The following is a 22,437-nucleotide window of genomic DNA, read 5'->3' on the forward strand; positions in this document are numbered from 1 at the left end:
GAGTTCTAGAATTCCTTCTGAACATGGAACTGGGGGCAGCCCATAAACACTGGATGCAAAATATCAATATAAAGAAAGGATGGGGAACCTGCGGCCCTCTGTGTGTTGATGGACTACAACTCCCATCAGTACTAGTCAGGAATGATGGAAACCTAGCAACATCTGAAGGAAACACAGATTCCTTGTTCCCGAAGTAAAGATTGGCACTCTGCGTTTCTCTAATAGCAGAAATTAGATGATTATTAACAGCCAAGTGTTGTGACTTATTTGCAACTGTCTAACCTATGTTTTCACTATGGTAATGATTATGGATCAACATTCCACAGCATTTTGTTTCTCCTGCCTTCTTGTTTGATGTGCAAACTGCTTGGTGAAAAAGGAAAACAACCACCACCTTGGCAACATGCAAGCGGTATTTTTGTGGTTAAATGACAGCCGGTCTTGAGCAAGGTACGATCAAGCATGTGAAAGGAGCAAAGTGCTGTAAATAAGAAATGTCCAAAAAAAAGATGGTTGACCTGCACTTTCTAGGCATGAGTCTGAGATGTTTCCCCTTAGCCTTGCTGCTTTTCCAGGTCAAGCACACACTTTAGCTTTCAATCGGAGCAAACATCAATCCAGAGAAAACCCGAATTTTCTCCGATCGAGTGCTAAAGAATCCTCCCACAGCAGGACAATAAGAAGTGTGGCTAAGCACTTAGCATTCCTTGCCTGCTCCTTTTCCCAGTTCAAACTAAGTGATCCTGAACCCTTTAGTTTCTGTTCTGTTGCGGCTGAAAACTCTGAATCGAGTCGGAAGACAAATACAATCCCATTCACCCATCAACATCACGTAAGTAAACAAAATGCTAGGATGAGGACAGAAATATTTATATTTCCAATGTTTGTGCTACTGGGCTGAAGGTACAGATGAGGCACATAAAGCAAAGTGAAATTGCACACTGTGGTGGCAAACGCATAGTTCCACATTTTCTGAGATAAGGGCCCCATCTGCACTAGACATTTAAAGCACTACCATACCACTTTAAATAGCCATGGCGAATAATTATGGGAACTGTGGTTTCTTAACGGTGCTGAGAGTTGTTAGGATAGAACCTGGTCTGAACTATGGTCTCTTCCTGCCCCAATTATGCCTAAGGGAAATTCAGGGATCTTTTGTAATGCCAATTTGAGGGGGGGGAGGGTGGCACTTGCAGGTGGAGAAGCCTTTGGGCTGAGTCCCCCCTTATACCCAGACCCACTTAAAAATAAATAAATTAAACACTGGCCCCCAAGCAAAAGCATATATGGCCAAGAAGCCTCAGGATCCAAGGAGCTGGATGGAGAGAGGCTGCCATGTGAGAGCTGGCCACCAATTTCACCAATGGTGCCCATATTCTAAGCGTAATTAAAAGTAGATCTGGCAGATCCATGCCACACATTCAAAGCACATGACTTACCCCAGAGGTTCCTGGGAACTGTCGTTTGCTAAGGATGCTGGGAATTTTAAATTCAGAAAAGATCCGTAATTGATGAGCTCTATTTGGGCGTACAGGGATGCGGGTGGCGCTGTGGGTTAAACCACAGAGCCTAGGACTTGCCGATCAGAAGGTTGGTGGTTTGAATCCCCACGACGGGGTGAGCTCCCATTGCTCGGTCCCAGCTCCTGCCAACCTAGCAGTTCAAAAGCACGTCAAAGTGCAAGTAGATAAATAGGTACCGCTCCAGCGGGAAGGTAAACGGCGTTTCCGTGCACTGCTCTGGTTCGCCAGAAGCGGCTTAGTCATGCTGGCCACATGACCCGGAAGCTGTACGCCGGCTCCCTCGGCCAGTAAAGCGAGATGAGTGCCACAACCCAAGAGTTGGTCACGACTAGACCTAATGGTCAGGGGTCCCTTTACCTTTACCTATTTGGGCGCACAAGATTTTGGCCTCATGCCGGGCACCATATTATGAAAGATTACCAAAGCCCACCCCTGTTATAACTTTGATGGGGGGAAACTAAGCTGACAAGATTCTCTGGGGAAAGTGAGTGGGCTGTAAATGGGATGATGTGGATCTGGCCCATGCAGATCTGAAGCCTACCAAGGAACGAAAAACAATACACCACATTTTCTTGTCAATCAGTCCTGTGGGATTAAAATACTGTAGTTGCTTAGTTAAGTATGCCCCAAATTTCTCCAGATGCAAACAGTCAAAACACCAGCAGAAAATCCTACCCCCAGCCCACCCGCTTCCTCTCTTTCCAACAAACCCAGCCAAGCTGCAATCACAATCAATGCCATATCTCAAGAACAGGAGAAAAGCGGCCAATTTGTGCCGTGAAGAAGATGCTTTAGGTACACCAGTTGTCAACAGCCACCTGTGGCCCCACAGTTTTGGATGCCATGCCTTTAGTTCGGGATCCACCCAACACACAAAACCGGTTGCGCCGTTTCAATTCCCAACCAAAATCAGACTGCTCCAGAGCAACTCCTGGCGGTTCTCTATGAAGTAAGTCCTGCCTTTGTTGTTTTTAAAACATGCAATTTAGGGAGAATGACACACTCGCCAATATGAGAGGAGAGATTACGCTGTGGTTTTGCGGAGGTGTTGATTACAGGTAGATAAATATCAAAAATGAAACCCATATTATTTCTCAGCACTCCCCAGCAGATTTCTCCCTCGATTTCCAACTTTTCTCCCACAAATCTCCTCCTCCTCCTCTCTCCCAATCTCACCTGTATGGCAACAGGATTATTACCTCAGAGTAAGCGTATTGAAGGTGAGCAGGCCAAAGTCCTCAGAAAAATACTTCACAGAAGTGACTGCGGATCATTCTCTCAGGAAAAATTTTGTATCAGGGCACTAGCATCTTAACTTTCAAAGCTCAAGTTTTATTCCAAATGTCTTCTCCATCTGCCAGTTTGTGAACCTCAAAATTTCTGCTCTGTGCTGAGGTTTTGGGACAGGAAATTGTGGGAAACTTTAACAGCAGCAGCAAAACAGCTTGCATCAATATTCTCTTTCCTCCCTTGCATTCTTCTGATGAGACACAATTTTTCCACAATTATTTAAAAGGGAGAGAGACGGGCAGGCAGGCAGGCCTGCTGAGTGAAAAAAGACACACATACATACAGAGCAGGGAAAGAAAATGTGCCCTGTGAAATTTATCCTTTCCCTTCCAACAAATCCATCTGTACCAAAGTCCCACATCTCTCTCACACTCACAAATGCTCATCCCAACACCAAGCAAAGACATTTATCTCCATCCTGACCTCCCAGTCCAATTATATATGTTCCACGTGGGGGGTGATCCATGTAGAAAACAGATTCTTTACAACTCCAAAACCACACCACTTTGATGGCTTTTCCCTTTGGTGGTTTACAAACGTGGGAGAAGTTTGATCCTTCCGACACACACTTTCACTGCAGCTGATGCCTCCACACCATCACAATTTCCCAGCGACTCTTTTAAAAAGTACAGAAAGCAAACAACAAAAAAGGTCTGCTTTAGGAATTTCTTCCAGGGGTGGGGAAACCTTCGGCATGCTGGACGCTGTTGAACTGAAAGTGCCATCGACCCCGGCCTGCGCGGCCAATAGTTAAGGCTGATGGGACTTGTAGTCCAATATCTGGAGGGCCAAAGGCTCCGTGCCCCTGCTGCGCCCTATCATCCACAGCAACCCCACCACCAGCCTTCCCATCCCCCTCCTGCACACAGCACGGGGAGGGGAGGGGGGTCCGACGCATACCACCCTTCAGACGTTCACTTGCCCCCATCAGCACGCAGCCCAACTCCGCATCATGGTCTCAGTAGTCCTTATCAGAGATAGCCAAGTGCGCACACACGAACTAAAGACTTGGGAGTACTTGTGGGGAGGGGGGGTATTTTGGAGCTGGGGACAGACCCACCCCGCATTATAGCGCTCTCGAAAGAGAATAGTTGGCTGCGAAAGGGCAGGACGCCGACGCCGCCTCCCACCCGTCCAAGGCAACATACACCGACTTCACTTACCGGCCGCGTTGAGTTCAAAAACAACACCGCAACACCTCGATCCTGGAGCGCCTGGGCACGGAATGGGGAGCTCTCTCTGCTCCCCGGCGATGGCGCTAACTGGAACCTGCAAAGGAGCCCGGAGAGGGGGAGCCGATGGATCGGGGCTTCGGCGTCGCCAGCATCTCTTCCCGGGCTGCTATTTTGACCGGCCCGAGCCCCCCATCTCTCTCCCCCCAGCCCCCTTCCGGCTTGTTTGTTTGGCGAAAGAGGACGCAGCTCAGGGCGCAAAGTTTCCCTGCAAGTTAGCGGCGGTTTCCAGAGCCCGAGCGAGCGGGCAAGGCTACGGGGCTTTGGGATCTTTCTTCGGCGCCTGCCTGCGCCCTCCTCCTCCTCCTCCTGCCGACACCAGCCGAAGCGGCTGCTCCGGGAGTGCGTGCGTGCGCGCTTGTTGTGTCGGTGTGCCTGCGCGCGCGTCCCTAACGCTGCCTCTCCAGGGCTGTAACCATTGTAGCCAGCCGCGAAGCAGCCTCCCCCGCGCGCCTCTCAGCCACTCACGCCCCTCGGGGAAGCTGCTGACACAAGCTCGATGGGATCCCGTCTCCCGCTCGCTCTCTCGCTCCTGTCCCGCCCCGTTCTGGGGCCCTGGCAGGTCTAGCCGCTCTCTGGTTACTAAGCCAACCTCCAGGCCTGCTTGCTGTTGTTGCTGCCGCCGCCGCCAAGAGCAACGTGGTTTCTTCCTCTCCTTTAACTTTTTCAAAACGCTCCAGAAAAGCCGCCCATCTTTCCAAGATGATAAAGCTAGGTTTTTTTTAAATTTATTTTCCTATACTTCGCACTCGCTCCTGGACATTATTTTATCTTCCATTCTTTGCAATGGCTTGTGCACAAAATAAGATTTAACGTCGTTTAACATAATATCTAATATATTATATTTAATATAATACGAGACTTTTTCCTGTGTTTTGCGTTGGCTCCTGCATATAATAATAATAATAATAAGTATAATACTTTCTTTTCTATTCTTTGCATTGGCTCCTACATACAATATAATATGGGTTTTTTCTCTGCTTTGCCTTGGCTCCTACTACTTTATTACCACCACTAATGCTGTAAATATATATATATTTACAGGAGCCTATGCAAAGAACAAAAAGGAATAGCTTATTGTTCTTGTTGTTGTTTTTACTCGCTATTCTTCACATTGGTTCCTATATGTTATTTATTATTATTGCTAAATATTATTGTTAAAAATACAGTCTGAAACAAAAAAACCTCTGGGTATTAGCTAAGAAGCCTCGCTGAATTCAGTGGGATTTACATTGGCAAAACCTTGTTGGTTGCACACAGTAAATGAAGAGACCAGCGATGTGGAGCAGCGACTGCCACATTTTTCATAGCTGGGACTATGATGTCATCCTCTGGGTGCTGTTTGCGACTATTATTATTATTAATTACATTTCTACACCACCCTTCATCTGAGGATCACTGGGTGGTTTACAATATAAATCTGCATGCCAAAGAAATAACTTTTCCTCAGAGAAACTCACCAAAGTAAACACAACCAAAGGGAGGTTACACTTATCCTCTCCATTCCTTTAAGATGCCTTCTCCCCCATCACTTCCTGACTCTCCTCACTTTGCAGGTTCTTAAAAGGAGATAGCATCTGTTGCACACAATGTTCCTCACAGACAGTTTGGGAACCCCAGATGTAGATTGTTGGGGGGAGGGGAATTATTACAAGATAAAGGTAAAGGGACCCCTGATCATTAGGTCCACTTGTGAACAACTCTGGGGTTGCGGTGCTCATCTCGCTTTATTGGCCGAGGGAGCCGGCGTACAGCTTCCGGGTCATGTGGCCAGCATGACTAAGCCGCTTCTGGCGAACCAAAGCAGCGCACAGAAACGCTGTTTACCTTCCCGCCGGAGTGGTACCTATTTATCTACTTGCACTTTGATGTGCTTTCGAACTGCTAGATTGGCAGGAGCAGGGACCGAACAACGGGAGCTCACCTCGTTGCGGGGATTCGAACCACCGACCTTCTGATCAGCAAGTCCTAGGCTCTGTGGTTTAACCCACAGCACCACCCGCGTCCCTTTATTACAAGATACCACCTTACAATAACTAACTATAGCTTTGCAATAATTGAAGTGTGTGTGTGTGTGTGTGTGTGTGTGCGCGCGCGCCTAATATTCTCTTGTTTTCATTCCCCTCCCAGTGTTGAATTTGGAAGTGTTGGAGCAGGGAGCCTAGCTCTTTTACTTTGCACTGCACAATTCACATGGATGGTGCTGTTATTTACTACAAGGAACCAGGCAGAGGGCCTTCTTGGTAGTGGCGCCTGCCCTGTGGAACGCCCTCCCTTCAGATGTCAAGGAAATAAACAACTATCTGACTTTTAGAAGACATCTGAAGGCAGCCCTGTTTAGGGAAGTTTTTAATGTTTGATATTTTATTGCTTTTTTATTGTTATTAATATTCTGTTGGGAGCCGCCCAGAGTGGCTGGGGAAATCCAGCCAGATGGGCGGAGTATAAATAATAAATTATTATAATATTATTATTATTACTACTTTATTATTTGTACCTATGAGCCACCTAATAAAATACATTCTGTAGGTGACATACACCATCAAAACAAGATTGAAAACACACCATTCAACAATTCCAGTGAAATAACTGTAAAACCAGCAAGAGCTCATCAATAAAATTCATCATTTTTCAATCCAGTTATTATAGTGATTGCTAATAATAATGATAATAATAGTAACCACAATATACATATTTTTCTAGCTCAGTTTACATTGCACTGCTTTGCATACACAACCTTAGTCATTCTTACCGCAATAAAGTAGAACTGTGTTATAGCCTCAGGATGAAGGTTAAGAAGGGGAACGGACGTTCTCTTTCCAGGACTACCTGAGTGGCTGGAATGAAGGACAGAAGCCTGATATTACAGAGGGGCAAGAAAGGGTTGTGTCTACAAGGCCGTTGTGGGTCCTGGGTCAATGTGAAGGGTGGGTGGATTCGCAACACTAGCCTGCTAGCACCCAGAGCAGATGGGAGAACAGGTAAAATCTTACTGGAATAAATGACCCATGTTTTGCACCTCTCTGGTGTGGTTTCAGGATTGGAAGTGTGCCACTTACTGTAACAACTTCATGGTAAGTACCGGCACCTATTTTTCTACTAAAAAAAAGCACTGGATGTATCTGTCTTGGATGCTTTAGCTGAGATTCCTGAATTACAGGGGAATGAACCAGATGTTCCTTCCTTTTAGAAGACATCTGAAGGCAGCCTTGTTTAGGGATGCTTTTAATGTTCAATAGACCATTGTATTTTTATATTCTGTTGGAAGCTGCTCAGAGTGGCTGGGGAAACCCAGCCAGATGGGTGGGGTATATTATTATTATTATTATTATTATTATTATTATTATTATTATTATATTCCTTGGGTTCCTTCTATGGATCTCTAGAGTCCTGAGGATGCAGAACACCAAATATGAAGAGGCCTGGAAACAAAACACTTTCCTAGCCCAAAGGAGATTGAATATCAATATGAACCAAAAAAATACAATCTTTTAAAAAAAGAGAATGTGGAATTCTATGAAGGCATCTTTCTACCAGGCCCACTGCTTGTAGAACTCTCTCTGTTCTGCCACTTCTACCGTTATCTCTCCCCCCCCCCCCCGTTTCTTTCCCCTAAAATAGAGTTTAAAATAACCTGTTAGAAATGCCTAAAAACAATTACCTACCCTCAAACTAATCATTTCAGGGTTGCCAGAGGCAGAGCTTTTCAGCCATGCCTGGGTAAACATGAGAGTTTTTAACAGTGAGGGCCTAAATTGATGTTTTCCAGTGGCAATGAAGATAAACTTGGAAAGAATGAACTCCTTGGATCAGAAAAACAATAGTGGGAATGACTGGAGCTCTTCCAAAGAACTTGTCTCCAAATTAAGATAACAAAGACGCTACAAAGAGTCGTGTGGCTCCTTCGAGACTTAAGGAGACATTTATTAAGGCATGGAGCAGGGGTAGGCAGAAGATTGTCTGAGATCTGCTGGTAGATCCTCAAAATCCCGCTATCTGCTTTCTGGAAACAATTGAATATATTTTTGTTCCAATGAGCATGGAATGAATGGGTCTTTCTGCCTTGGGTGTCTCCTCTTTCTGTTTTTAAACTCATCTGTTTATGTTTTTTTTAAACGTTTTCCACTGTTTTTATTTCATTTTGTCCATCACCTTGAGATGCGTGTGCACTGAAAAAGTAATAAGAAATATTTTTTAAAAATATCCTTATCTACTCAAAGAAGAACTCATGTGGTATCATTGCTTTGCTTGGTATTCTTTTGTCGCACCTAATATAATTTTTGCCAAAGTGCTTTGCTTTGAATTGTTGTCAATAATTCACAATGTGTTGTTTCTTTCCAATCAGGGGGATGTGCATGTAGCAGACTTGATGCAGCAAACATAATGCAGACTTTGTGTTTTTGGGGAGCGAAGCTGCAGCAGGAGAGTGAGTAAACAATTACAAGCTTCAGTGCTCCAGCTTGGAAAGTTGCTGTGTTTACTTGCAAAACAGTCCCTATGGAAGACCCACAGGCATATAGCTTTCAGGAAACTTCCCTACCAGGCATTCTGAGGAAAAATGAACTGCCAGCATCCTGTCACAGCAAAGTTTCTAAGCATTTGTCTCAATCCAGTGAAGATTATCTGTGGGCGAAAACCAGCCTTTATTGTTCTGGTCCTCATCTTCACCATACATTTAAATCAGCATTATATCAGTTTAAACAGTTCAGAATGGGGGGAAGGATCATGAGCAGTTCAAAATGTTTTGCTGCCCAGAACAAAGGGCAGTATGATACACGTCTCCTCCCAAATTCAACATACTGGTTTAGCAAAGCCTCTCCTCCTCCAAGAGGGGAGGGGTTGTGAGCGGGAGCAGCCTCCCGCGGGGGCAGAGAGCCGTATTCAGCTCCCTGCTCCTGATTGGTTCTGCTGTCGCGGCCAAGCCTCCCAGCCGACCAATAGGGCTGGCTGGTGGGCACGGCTAAATGCGTTTAAACAGCTGCGGCAGCCCTCTTCTCTCAGTCTGTTCCTGCTTTGACCTTGCCTTCAGGAAGAGTGTGGACTTCTTGTCGCACATTAAGAAGGACTTTGATGAACTGGCTGTATTATTCCCAGAAACCACTGTGTTTTGGTCCTCCCTTCTAAAAAGAAGGGTGTGGCTTGGCAGTCATAGCACTATAGCTATTGACAAATCCAGGAAACTTCTGAATCGTGTGGTGGCCCCGCAAGCTGCTATATATGAATGGCCATGTGATTGCACACCCTGACAGCAATGTGTTTTTGTTTCGTGACGATGGCGTCCATCTTTCTGATCAAGGAAATGATGTGTGGTTGGCAGACATCATCAGAAGAATTAGGAATTGGTTGCAGCTGTGAGGGTATTGGCTGCGAGCCTTTTGGCTCGGGTGGCGGTTAGGCATTGGAATGTGTCTGCTGTGTTGGAGGATTGGGTATGCGCCATCATCTACCCCTCCTCTTTTGGGTATTCTGTTAAAGGAATCCGGCGGTCGTGGATCCTGTCCGATGCCCTGCAAGTGGCTAGGGCCATGGCACGACCCCCGGTGACGTCATGGGGTTGCTTCCAGTTGTATTTGCATCAATGAGCTCCTCTCATTGGTTGTTAACCCTGATATGACTCCTGGCTGTGTGGAGTGGAGTCTTGTATTGCTGTTTCATCCAGTGCCTAAGCCAATGCTACTCACATGCTGTAACCAATAAAAGTTGTGGCCTAATTTTGCCCATTAACCATTAATCTGTGTGTCTTATTATAATCCTATGCGGGTGGAGGGTCCTCGACTCACAGTCAAATCTTACTTCACTGGCTCCTTCCACTGCCGCTGGGAGCAGGAGGCTAGATTAGGGTGTGCAAACACCTCTAAGACCTTGCTGGCATTCCTTGTTCCCCAGCATTTGCCGCCTGAGGCACCTGCCTTGCTTTGCCTAATGGTAGGACCTGCCCTGTGCAGAGTGTTATACAGTCATACCTCGTTTTGCTGCCGGGATCCGTTCCAGAGCCCCAGCCGGTAGCTGAAAAGGACGCAGGGCAAAGTGCCGTGTCTGCGCACATGTGCGGAGCGGTTTGCGCTTCTGCGCATGTGCGAGTGGCAAACCTGGAAGTAACCCCTTCTGGTACTTCCGGGATTGCTGCGGACATTCGCCGGAATGGATGCTAGACAAGGCGGACGTTCACGGAGGTATTACTGTATATGCAATGGTTCAGAGGCCTGTCAAGGTCACTGTTTTATTGACGAACAGATGGCACTTGTTAGAAGTACAGTTTGTGACCCATCGCACATTGCTGCAGGGCTCTAATGAGAAGAACACAAGTTGCATGGCTTGCAATGAAATAGGGAAATGAACCATCATCGAACACTGAAGTGACTCACGGCATAAGGGAGGTGGCAGAATTATGCAGCAAAAGGTATGGAAAGGAGGCAAAGTATTTCCCCAGCGGCTATTCAAAAATAAGAAGGCCAAGGGGACACAAAGCAGCTCTATATGCAATAGGGAAGAAGAGGCTCGCGTGCCAACAATGCACCAATTGTGCCCAAGAGTCAAATGGGTGTAGACAACTGCAAAAGGGTGATATTTGGAAAATACTGCTATGCCACTGCCCTAGAATCCCATCAGTGGGGAGCTGAAATCGATGCTTTGAAAAGGAGGTGGTGACTTGGGTTTCCCATCCCTCTAATTCAAACGTTTTCGTATTCAAAATAAGAATATTACACAGGTCTGTATTCCAGCCAGCAATTGAAGCATCTTCTACCAGTGGCAGAATCCAGGCTTCAAATTGGTCCCTAAACCTTAGGGGAATAAGCAAGACTTGGAAACCAGCATGCAATAGGGTATATTTCACGCTCGTCTTGAAAGTCGCAAGTAAATTAACACTGCTGCTTCTCAATCCAATGCCAGCAATTTGGTAGAGCAGCCCAAGTTCGCATCTGCCAAGTGTGATGCCACAGTAAAGTTGTTTTCATACAAATGAGGCAGAGGTGATTTCAGGCTTGCTGGTGAGTATACATTTCAGTAGCTCTCTGACTGACTGCTGTGCCAGTATGATGCAGCGAGTTTGCAAACATGCGTTTAGAGAGTCACCGTTTATGGCATCAGCTTTAAGTGTATTCCTTAAAAGTTACCGTACTTTTACATGTATAACACCCCCCCATGTATAAGACGCCCCCTGTTTTGGGGGACTAAGAATTAAGAAAATGGGGGAAGATTGCCCAGAGTTGTTGAGCTTTTTTGGGGGGGGGGATTGCTTAAAATCACTCACCCACCTGGCCGACACTAACACACGGAAGCCTCAAAAAAGCCTCCTAATGTCTGTCCGCCTGCCAGCAGAAGCAACCTATTGCCCGCCCAATTGCTGAACCAACACCCAATCAATACCACCACTGGCCGCAGACACCAATAACACGCATCAGCCAATCCCACGTCACCCCATGGCACTTCTATAAGATGACCCCCCCCCCATTTTATACATAATTTTAAAGTAAAAAAACCCCCTAGTCTTAGACACAGAGAAGTACGGTAACTTGTGTGGTGCTACTCAGTTCTGGCTTAAATGATGTTGCAACCTGATGTAATGCCTTATCATTGCGTGATGGAGGAAGAGTAAGCCAGTTAGCCAAAGTGAGGGTAAATACTGGACAGTGGAAGCAGCCCCTTGACTATTCCTCTGAAGGACAGAGGTACCACCATTTCCTAGACTGCAGGGAAAGGATGCTGTTCTCCAAACTGGCCCTTCAATTAAGGCTGCAATCCTATACATACCTAGGAGTAAGCCCGTTTGAAATCAATAGGGCTCCTACTTATCAGTGGGGTTTACTTCTTAGTATACATGCATAAAGAAGGCTGATCGCCGAAGAATTGATGCTTTTGAATTATGGTGCTGGAGGAGACTCTTGAGAGTCCCATGGACTGCAAGAAGATCAAAACTATCCATTCTGAAGGAAATCAGCCCTGAGTGCTCACTGGAAGGACAGATCCTAAAGCTGAGGCTCCAATACTTTGGCCACCTCATGAGAAGAGAAGACTCCCTGGAAAAGACCCTGATGTTGGGAAAGATGGAGGGCACAAGGAGAAGGGGACGACAGAGGACGAGATGGCTGGACAGTGTTCTCAAAGCTACTAACACAAGTTTGACCAAACTGCGGGAGGCAGTGGAAGACAGGAGTGCCTGGCGTGCTCTGGTCCATGGGGTCGCAAAGAGTCGGACACGACTAAACAACAACAAATACATACATAGGATTGCCCTTTAAGTTAGTTTTCAGAAACCTTTCTCCAAGTGAAGCAGGTGGAAAGAGAACCTTCTCTGTGGTGGCATCCCAGCTTTGGAATTCCCTCCCCAGGCCAGGACGTTCACCTGGCACCTTCACAATTATAATTTAGATGTCAGGCTAAATCACCTGTTTCCACACCTTTGGAACTCTCCAGGGAAATACGAATGTATGGCTTTCTGTATTTTTAATGAAAACTCTGGAGGCCCTTTTATTCCAGTCTGTACTTAGAATATGTGCTGTGCAAGTATGATATTTAAATGCTGCTGGGTTTTAATTCAACTCTTACGTTGTAATCATTACATTTTTAGGTGCTTTAAAATGGTTTGCAAACTGCCTTGTGAGGGCAGTATGAAAGTCAGTTAGAAATCCTTTACAGAGACACACACACAAATAGGTCTGTGATCAATCTTATTGTGTGCAGAATTGTATTTGTGTAGCATGGAAAGTCCAGAGAGGGTTTAAAAATGAGAGTGGGCCTTTTCACTGCTGGCCCCCTGTTTGTGGAATGTTTTCCCCAGAGAGGGCACCATCTTTGTTTATTTTCAGCACCAGGCAAAAATCTTTCCTCTTTACCCTCCCCCCCCCCTTATTTTATGGCTTTAAAGTAGTCATGGCCTCTTTTAATGGGGTAGGATCTGTAAGCAGCAACTTTTTTTTTTTACAGATCAATATTGCCATTCCTGCAGTTTGGGAGAAAAGGCCGCCTGAAACAAATGTTTCATGCCCAGCCTCTTCCTCAAGCCTCTGAGAAAAGAGAAAGCAATGGAAACTGACTGACATAAGCAAGTTTATGGCTTGTACGTATCTGTCAGGGAACTGCCATCGGAGAGACAGGTAGTGGACAGGCTACAGGAGAATAGGAGAGAATCTGCAGTAGAAGAGGGAACCAGCAGGGGGAGTGCAGGAGTCACAGCGGAGGGGAGGCTCTGGGATGCTTCCAGTGAGAGTAGTGGAGAGGTAACGGGACCCCCGTTGGGAACGCCCACCCTTCGCCGGAAACTGTCACGCAGAGAGTCTCGAAAGCGCATGTCTGTCAAAGAGCTTTTATGTTGGCGTAAATTCCGTAGACGCCCACTGTCAGATTCTACCAGCGACTGACGGAGTCATGCTTTGGGGGCTCCGTTAGTGCATCGGTTTGGATGACCAGCCAAACCCCAGAGGGATCAAGCTTTTACGCACAAGCAGCACACTATCCCACCACAGCAATCTGACAGTCTTTGAAAGCAGCTTGTGCAAGCAGAAGGCATCATGAGCGAACCATCCGGAACCGGAGGAGCAGGAGCGGGAGCTGGCGCAGATCCAAGCCTGGAACAAAGGTACAGGGCGTTGGAGGTCCAGCTGGCACTGCAAACGGCGAGGCTCGAGGAGAGGAGGGCTCAAGATGCAGATAAGGGGAAGACCACCCCACTTGCCAGACGGGTGCCTGGACTGGTGCAGAAATTTGGGGGGGATCCCCGGAACTATCAAGCCTTTAGGACAGAGATGCAATATGCACTCAATCTACTGTTTGATGACTTCCCCGACGAGAACTCTAGAGTGGCGTACGTGATTGGCCATCTAGAGGGAGGGGCGAGGGACTGGGTTCGGCCCCTGATGGCAGCCAATAATGAAATCTTAAAGGACACAATGAAGTTTTTCCGCGCCATGGACTTGATGTTTTCCAGCGAGATCGAGCAGGGAGTGGTGCGCAGGCAGTTAATGGCGTGTAAACAGGGGAGCCGATCTGTACGTGAGTACTGGACTGAGTTCACCATGCTGATTCATAGACTTGGGTGGGACCTTGCTAGTGAACCTATTCAAATGCTGTTTGAAGAAGGTCTCTCTCCGGCAGTGAAAGATGAACTTTCCCGGGCGCCTAGGGCGGAGTCTATGGATCAGCTGACTAAATCAGCGCTGTCCATTGGGGCACGCCAGGAAGCTAGAGCTATGGAAAAGCGGGAAGGAAAGGGGGAACGTTGGAAGGACTTCCGCATTCCAGAGATTCCGGAGCAGCCTTTCCCGCCAGCAGAGCCGATGGAACTTGGAACAGCGCGCGCGCGCGCAGTTTCAAACACCAGTGAAGGGCGGAAGAAGGAGGGAAAGAGCGGCAAGAGATGCTATCTCTGCCAACAGCCAGGTCACTTTGCCAGAGTCTGTCCGCAAAGGAAGGAATGGCAAGGGATGGCGGGAACTGTTGGGGGGAAGGAGGAAGAAGAAATCACGGAGCCAGTAAAAGCCAACGCCTGGTTGCCAACATCAGGGCACAGCAGCCAGGCCAGGGAGTAATGAATGTGCCCACGCCGGAACCTCCAAGACCAGCGCTTGTGATAGAGGTGTTGCTGGAACTGGCAAACGGACACCCACTGAAGATAAAGGCGCTATTGGATTCAGGTAGCTCATGTAATTTCATGAGCAAAGAGTTTGCAGCTGCACACCAAATACAGACTATCCCATTGAGTAAGCCTTTGCAGGTTACCACGATTGATGGGAGGGAGCTGTTGGGAGGAGAAGTGAGCCAACAGACTGTACCAATGATAATGAGGGTGGCACGACACACCGAACTGATAGCGTTTAACGTAGCCACCTTGGGAGGAGCTCCTATTATCTTGGGTATGAGCTGGCTGGCGCTACACGATCCGCTAGTAGGCTGGCATCAGAGAGTGGTTTCCTTTGGATCAGCACATTGCCTAGAACACTGCAAGGAGGGAGAGGCTCAGGCAGGCGCCAGGGGCACTCTAGCAGGGATGGAAGTGATGGACAAAGGGAGGGTGCCACCACAATACGCTGACTTGCTTGACGTATTCAGCGAAAAAGAAGCAGATAAACTGCCCCCGCACAGACCCTTTGATTGTCAAATTACCTTACTCCCAGGAGCACAATTGCCAGTGGGCAAGCTGTATGCAATGTCAGACAGTGAGATGCAGGAGTTAAGGGAGTTCATTGACAAGAATCTCAAGCGAGGTTTCATCAGAGAGTCACGAGCAGTGGGGGGCAGCCCAGTGTTCTTTGTGGACAAAAAAAACACAGGCTTGTATGTGATTTCAGGGCCCTAAATGCAGTGTCAGAACCAGTGACTTTCCCTATGCCCAGAATTGATGACATTCTAACACGGGTGAGAAAAGGGAAAATTTTTACCAAGCTGGACCTTAGGGGGGCATATAACTTGATACGTGTGAGAAAGGGGGATGAGTGGAAGACCACTATGTTCACCCCCTTGGGGGCCTTTGAGTACACCGTTATGCCTTTCGGATTACAAGGGGGCTCCGCCTGTTTTCAATCATTCATGAATCACGTCCTGGGGCCACTGCTCTACAAGAACTGCGTAGCGTTCTTAGATGACGTTCTGGTGTACTCAGACAATGAGGAGCAGCATGTGCGAGATGTAAGAGAGGTACTGAGCAAGCTGCGAGAAAACCGGCTGTGGGTGAAACTGGAGAAGTGTCAGTTTCATACCAAGGAGGTGGAATTCCTGGGGTACCGGTTGTCTGACAAGGGATTGGCCATGGATCCCAGCAAGGTTCAAGCGGTACTGGAATGGAAAACACCAAAGACCAAGAAGGACGTGCAAAGGTTCCTGGGCTTCGGAAACTTCTATAGGAAGTTCATCAAAAACTTTGCCCATTTAACAGCGCCCATCACGGATTGTCTTAGTAGCAAAAAGAAATTTGTTTGGACGGGAGAAGCGCAACAAGCGTTCGAACGCTTAAAGCAGGCGTTTGCGTCGGAAGAGCAACTCTTGCACGTGGATCTACAACAACCAATGAGAGTGGAGACTGACGCGTCAGACCGAGCGGTGGGGGCCGTTCTTCTCCAGCCGGGAAAAGATACGTCTGAATGGAGACCGTGTGCATTCTTCTCGCGGAAGTTGAACAAATCAGAGAGGAACTACACAGTGTACGACCGAGAACTGCTCGCCATTCATGAAGCATTCCGGAAATGGCGGCACTTGCTGATTGGGGCGCAGCACAAGGTTCAAGTCCGAACTGACCACAAAAATCTGGAATACTGGAGAACAGCCCGAGTGCTGAACCAGAGACAAGTGAGATGGGCCCAGGAGTTCTCCAAATTCCACTTTGAGATTCGTTACGTGCCCGGCTCCGAGAACGTGAGGGCGGACGCTCTTTCCAGGAAACCTGAGTACTTAGAGGGGGAGGGAGCGCCTGAGGCAAGGCATGTAATCCCTGAAGACCGCTGGGTGTGTGGGGCGGCATTGGTGGGGCAGAGGGAACTGATAGAGGGTACGGAGAACGATGAATACGCCCAAGAGAAACTCAGAGAGCTCCGGAGGACAGAGGAGAACACAGGGGGGTTCGAAGAAAAGAACGGGGCGTTGTATTACAAAGGGGCACTGTACATACCCGACGGGGAACTGAGGGGCAGAGTACTCAAGCAGTTGCATGACAGCCCCACAGCGGGACATTTTGGACAGCACAAAACCATGTGGTTGGTTACCAGGGAGTTTTGGTGGCCCAAGGTGAGGGAGGACGTACGGGAATATGTCAGGGGTTGCGACAGGTGCCAGCGAGCGAAAGGAGAGAGGGTGGCGCCAGCGGGGCTATTACAACCCTTACCCACGCCCGAAAGGCCATGGGAGGCAGTATCCATAGATTTTATGACGGACCTGCCAAAATCCAAAGGCAAAACAGCTGTCATGGTGGTGGTAGATCAATTAACCAAGATGTGTCATTTTATAGCTTGTTCACATGCAGTCACAGCGGAGGAAACCGCCAAGTTGTTTGTAGAACATATTTTCAAGTTGCATGGCGCCCCCTTGAGGGTGGTCAGCGACAGAGGGAAACAATTTACTTCCAGGTTCTGGAGGAAACTTATGAGCTTACTGCACGTAGAACTCAATTTCTCAACTGCCCGGCACCCAGAAACCAATGGGCAAGCGGAAAGGGCAAATGGGGTTTTACAACAATACCTGAGGTGTTATGTAAAAGACAGAGAAAATGATTGGGTGGATAAGTTACCTCTAGCAGAATTTGCCTACAACAACGCGGAGAACGTGTCCACAGGGATGAGTCCCTTCCTGGCAAATTATGGGTGTCACCCCCGGGCATTCCCAGGAGAGGGAGGGGAGAGGTGGAGCGTGCCGGCGGCGGAATATTTTTTTGAAGAGATGGAGGCGATCCACCGTCAGCTTCAACTTAACTTAGAGAAAGCCAAGGAAGAATATAAGAAGCAAGCAGACAGAAATAGGAGGGAAGGTGAAACTATAAGGGTGGGGGACCGGGTGTGGTTGTCCACCCAAGGGCTACCGTTCAAGGGCGGGAGTAAGAAATTGAGGCCCAAAAGATTGGGACCCTTTGAGGTCATACAGCAGGTCAACCCAGTGGCATTCAAACTCAGGCTGCCCAGTCACATGAAATTACACCCAGTATTTCACAGGTCATTACTGTCGCCGTACCGAGAGGGACGCGAGTGGGGGGAGCGTGAGAGAGAGGCCACCCAAACGCCCGTGATAGAAGAGAGAGAGCGCGACATGAACGTGGCAGGAATCATTGATTCCAGGTGGAAGGGGAATCAGGTGGAATATCTGGTAGAATGGGAGGGGGAAGCAGAGTCGGAAAACACTTGGGTACCAGCAGAGGTAGTCAATGACGAGGTTTTAATAGAAACATTTCATCAGCGTTTCCCAAGAAAACCGCAACCCGTGGCTCGATTTAGAAGGGAACACTTTGGGACCACCGATGAGGAAGGAGAGTTTGAAGGGTTCCCAGAGTCAGGGGTGGGTGAAGAAGCCGACTCCGACGAAGAAGAGGAAGACGGGGAGAGAGACGGTACGCCGTGGCTGGAAGTGTTAGAATCCTCGGACGACGAGGAGAGTTCCTTCAGGGGCTTTCCGCCCTCACCGCCAGTGGGAGAGGAGGCGGGAGGGGGTGAAGGGGGCCCTGGGGGGGAGGTGGATGTCAGGGAACTGCCATCGGAGAGACAGGTAGTGGACAGGCTACAGGAGAATAGGAGAGAATCTGCAGTAGAAGAGGGAACCAGCAGGGGGAGTGCAGGAGTCACAGCGGAGGGGAGGCTCTGGGATGCTTCCAGTGAGAGTAGTGGAGAGGTAACGGGACCCCCGTTGGGAACGCCCACCCTTCGCCGGAAACTGTCACGCAGAGAGTCTCGAAAGCGCATGTCTGTCAAAGAGCTTTTATGTTGGCGTAAATTCCGTAGACGCCCACTGTCAGATTCTACCAGCGACTGACGGAGTCATGCTTTGGGGGCTCCGTTAGTGCATCGGTTTGGATGACCAGCCAAACCCCAGAGGGATCAAGCTTTTACGCACAAGCAGCACACTATCCCACCACAGTATCTATGTAAATATGTTGGTTTGCTGTCAACATATTCACTTGGCAACAGAAGAAACGTGTTTGAGTTGATCTCGCTTCTACTTTTACAGGACTCTGTTAAAAACGTTAGTACCTGAAACAATGCGTTCTGGTCAATATATTCCCTTCCTCGTTCTTTTTCACCCTTCCCTGTTGTTCTTGATCAACCATGAAGGGGGATGTGGAAGGCTGGAATGTTGAAGGTGTAATTTTTTTTTTTAATGCTCATCTTTACTTGTCTAATGTTGTAATTGCCTTCACAGCCTTCTTATGCTCAGAAACTGGAGATGTTAAGAAGGGCAGCCTCTTAATTATAATTGACTTTTAATTAAGAGGCTAGGCTTGCATCTCTGCTTTCTGGGCCCTGGAAAGCTATGAAAGGCATCAAGGTAATTTTTCAGCCAAGTTTCAACACATGTAAGTGCTGCTAATTGCAAACTACATTTTTTACAGGAGGAGGGGGATTTTTTTATTTTTAGCTTATTTAGCGTTTTTATTCTTGGGAAATAATTTGATAGGTTGATATGGAGCGATTTATACTTTCCAAGCTTTCATATTTCCATAACATTAAACTCCTATCTTAAACTAATGGCAAGCGTAGAATTCTTCAGTCACCAGAGGAAGCAATATAGACTCAACAACTTCCTTTCCAGCTGTTAAGTGAAGCATTGTCTCAGTGCCTTATCAGACGAAAAGGCACACACACACACACACAAATCCCACCAAAGACAACGTAATGTCCATATTCCACAACTCTGAAAGTCTTTATGGTTTAGTAGTAGGTAATATTGTTTCCCCACAAAATGTGCCCAGACCTCTCCCATTATTTCAGCTCAGAGGTTTTCCCTTGGTGATGCTGAAAGCTGTAATTTATCATACCACAACATTATTATTATTATTTTCCTTTTTTTGTATTTGACTTTTATTTGTGATATTTTAGGGCACTGTAAATCACTTATGGATTATCTTTGAAATATGGAGCTGTATATACATTACCTAAATATAAATAAAGAATAAAGTAAAGTAAAAAATAAAGAAACGATGAGTGGTTTTCCTCCTCATAGCAACCTATCCTAGCACTATGATGGGGAAGAAAGCCGTTCCAAACTCCTTTGTCTCTTCTTAACTTTGAAAAGTGCCTTCTGATGTGGTTTCATTTTTACAAACTCTTAGAGGAAACAGGAAGGGACATTGTTTTCCCCTGGAAAAGGTTGGTGGGTCACTAAAAACAGCTTTGCAGGCCAGGTCTGGCTAATGGGCTGTTCCCCACCTTTTCTGTAAGCTATATAGATTCTTTATGGAAGGGAACCTGTGGCCCTCCAGATGTTTGGACTCCAACTCCCACCAGCCCCTGCCAGTTGTGATGGCCTGGGACTCGGGCTCGGACTCAGAACCAGAGGGGTCTCAGTCTGCACCGGATCCTTTGCCTCCGGCATCATCTGAACCAAGTCTGGGGCCTGATCCTGAAGAGTCCCAGTCTGTACAGGTTCCCCTGCAACAAGCACCAGCTGAGCCGAGTCAGAGGCTTGAGCCTGCCCTAGCTCCAGATGCAGGGATTACCTCGTTGCCTTCAGCTGGGCCATCACTTACAGCTGCTCCACTACCAGTTGGGTCAGGAGAGGCTGAGGCGGCCCCTGGGTCTAGTAACCCACCGACGTCTCCCGAGCTGCAGAGACTAAGGCCTGAGAGAAGGAGAGACCTGAGTACTTGCAGGAGGAGTGCTTGCCTTCAGGCGAAACAGGGAGGTGAGTCGCCGGAGGATCAGGACCAGCCGTTACCCTGACAAAGATAAAAGGCTGTTGGACCCTGCCCCAGGTTGCGGGAGCAACATTGCTGTATGCTAGATCCTGCACCTGCCCTTGCCTGGTTTCCTGCCTTGGCCCCGTTGGACTGACTCCTAGCAGAACCTTCAGATTCTGGACCGGACCTGGACCGCATTTCTCAGGTTACCCCCAGGGCCAGCACACCAGTGTAGCCAGTGGTGATGGGTAAGTTGCAGGGTAAGTGGCAATCTCACAACGTGAATGAGAAGTCAAGGAACAGATTTACCAGGGACACTTTGAATTTCCTGCATGAAGCAGGGTCTGGATGGTCTACAAGGCCCTCTCCAACTATATGATCCTACTTGCACTGCCACTTTACATGGTGAGAATATCAAAGCCTAGGCACGTGTCTCTACACCTACGTCGTCTGCCTTCCACAGGGAGTTGAATCATGCCTACTTCCTTTCTATTTTAATGAAGAAAGTGGTGGGAATAATGCTAATAAAGTAGCTTGTGCTACATTTCAGTCCATAAAAATGAAATTACCCATTTGAGAACTGTCAGCATGCAAACCATAATTTTAATGAAATGACTGGCTTCTTTTTTTTTAATCATTTACGTAAAAAAAAAAAATCACCATCCCACCCTCTGGTTTGTATTTGAGCACTCATAACAATTAATTGGTGGATAATTTAACAACGTGACCTAACTTTTGAGCTGTAGCCTTCACATTATGAGGCATAATAATCTTTTTTAAAAAGGTGAAATTTGTATCCAATGAACATGGGGCAGGGGGGAATCTTTTATAGTAGCAAAAACAACCATTCCCCATGGTGAGCTCTTCTATACAAAAGTAAATCTATTTGATTAGCAAAATAATCCCTGTATTCTTGGTTCTTGGGCTGTCTTCTGGGGAAATGAATACGAACATTCCACTTTGCTTTAACAAACACATTACGGTTAGGAGCTTCCTGTAATCAGCATCGCAATTTGCGCAGAACTCAATAGGATATCATCTTATCACAGTCACTTGGCATTTCAAAAAATGCTCTTGCAGGGATACCTGGAAGCAGGGGAGAGGAATGTCTGGAGGGCCAATAGGAAAATGTGTGTGTGAATATTGGCTTGTGTACGTGCGGGAACATGAATATTACTGAAGTACCTAATGTTCTTGGAGGGTAATTCAGCCCTTTTACTGACTAGAGATTATATACAGTGGTGCCTCGCAAGACGAAATTAATCCGTTCCGTGAGGCTCTTCGTATAGCGGCTTTTCGTCTTGCGAAGCAAGCCCATTGACAGCTTAGCGGATTAGCGCTGTTAGCGGTTTAGCGGCTTATCAGCGGATCAGCTGATAAGCGGCTTAACGGCTTAGGAAAAGGGGGGGAGGGGAAAAAACCCGCAGGAACTCGCAAGACATTTTCGTCTTGCGAAGCAAGCCCATAGGGAAATTCGTTTTGCGAAGCACCTCCAAAACGGAAAACCCTTTCGTCTAGCGGGTTTTCCGTCTTGCGAGGCGTTCGTCTTGCGGGGCACCACTGTACTGTACACCTTACCCCTTCTCTGGAACAAGCCCTGCTGTGCTTGGAAGATCCTACAGCAAAGTAGCTACTGGGGTTTTGTTCTCTAAAGAAAAAAGAAAAGAAAAAAGTACTGTATTTTTCGCTCTATAAGACGCACCAGACCAGAAGATGCACCTAGTTTTGGGAGGAGGAAAACAAGAAAAAAAATATTCTGAATCTCAGAAGCCAGAACAGCAAGAGGGATCACTGCGCAGTGAAAGCAGCGATCCCTCTTGCTGTTCTGGCTTCGGGGATAGCTGTGCAGCCTGCATTCGCTCCATAAGACGCACACACATTTCCCCTTACTATTTAGGAGGGGAAAAGTTAGTCTTATAGAGCAAAAAATACGGTAATTTGCAAAAGCTGAAGGCAGAATGTTCTTTACATAGCTTACCCTGCCCCAAGTAGTGAATTTCTGAAGATAATCCGTCTCTTGGTTTGAATTTTGACAAGTTTCACTTGGCTAGTTCTTTTCTTTTTTCTGTCAGTTGATTTCTTCTCA

At 47.3% G+C, this 22,437-nt stretch overlaps 1 protein-coding gene across 6 annotated transcripts in view; it reads right to left on the reverse strand.

Moving 5' to 3' along the window:
• The window catches only part of PTPN13 (protein tyrosine phosphatase non-receptor type 13), a 172,979-nt gene extending 168,561 nt beyond the window's left edge, over positions 1 to 4,418 (reverse strand). For 3 of the 6 annotated variants that reach the window (XM_081876584.1, XM_081876583.1, XM_081876581.1), the window contains exon 1: positions 3,977 to 4,418. The gene's annotated coding sequence lies outside the window, so the exon portion shown is untranslated. The remainder of the gene's footprint in view (positions 1 to 3,976) is intronic. The other 3 variants (XM_081876586.1, XM_081876585.1, XM_081876582.1) reach the window with 1 other exon arrangement.
• Positions 4,419 to 22,437: the final 18,019 nt, after the last annotated feature.

This window comes from Podarcis erhardii (genome assembly GCF_964252035.2).
Source record: "Podarcis erhardii genome assembly, chromosome: 9".
NCBI classification, from domain to species: domain Eukaryota; kingdom Metazoa; phylum Chordata; class Lepidosauria; order Squamata; family Lacertidae; genus Podarcis; species Podarcis erhardii.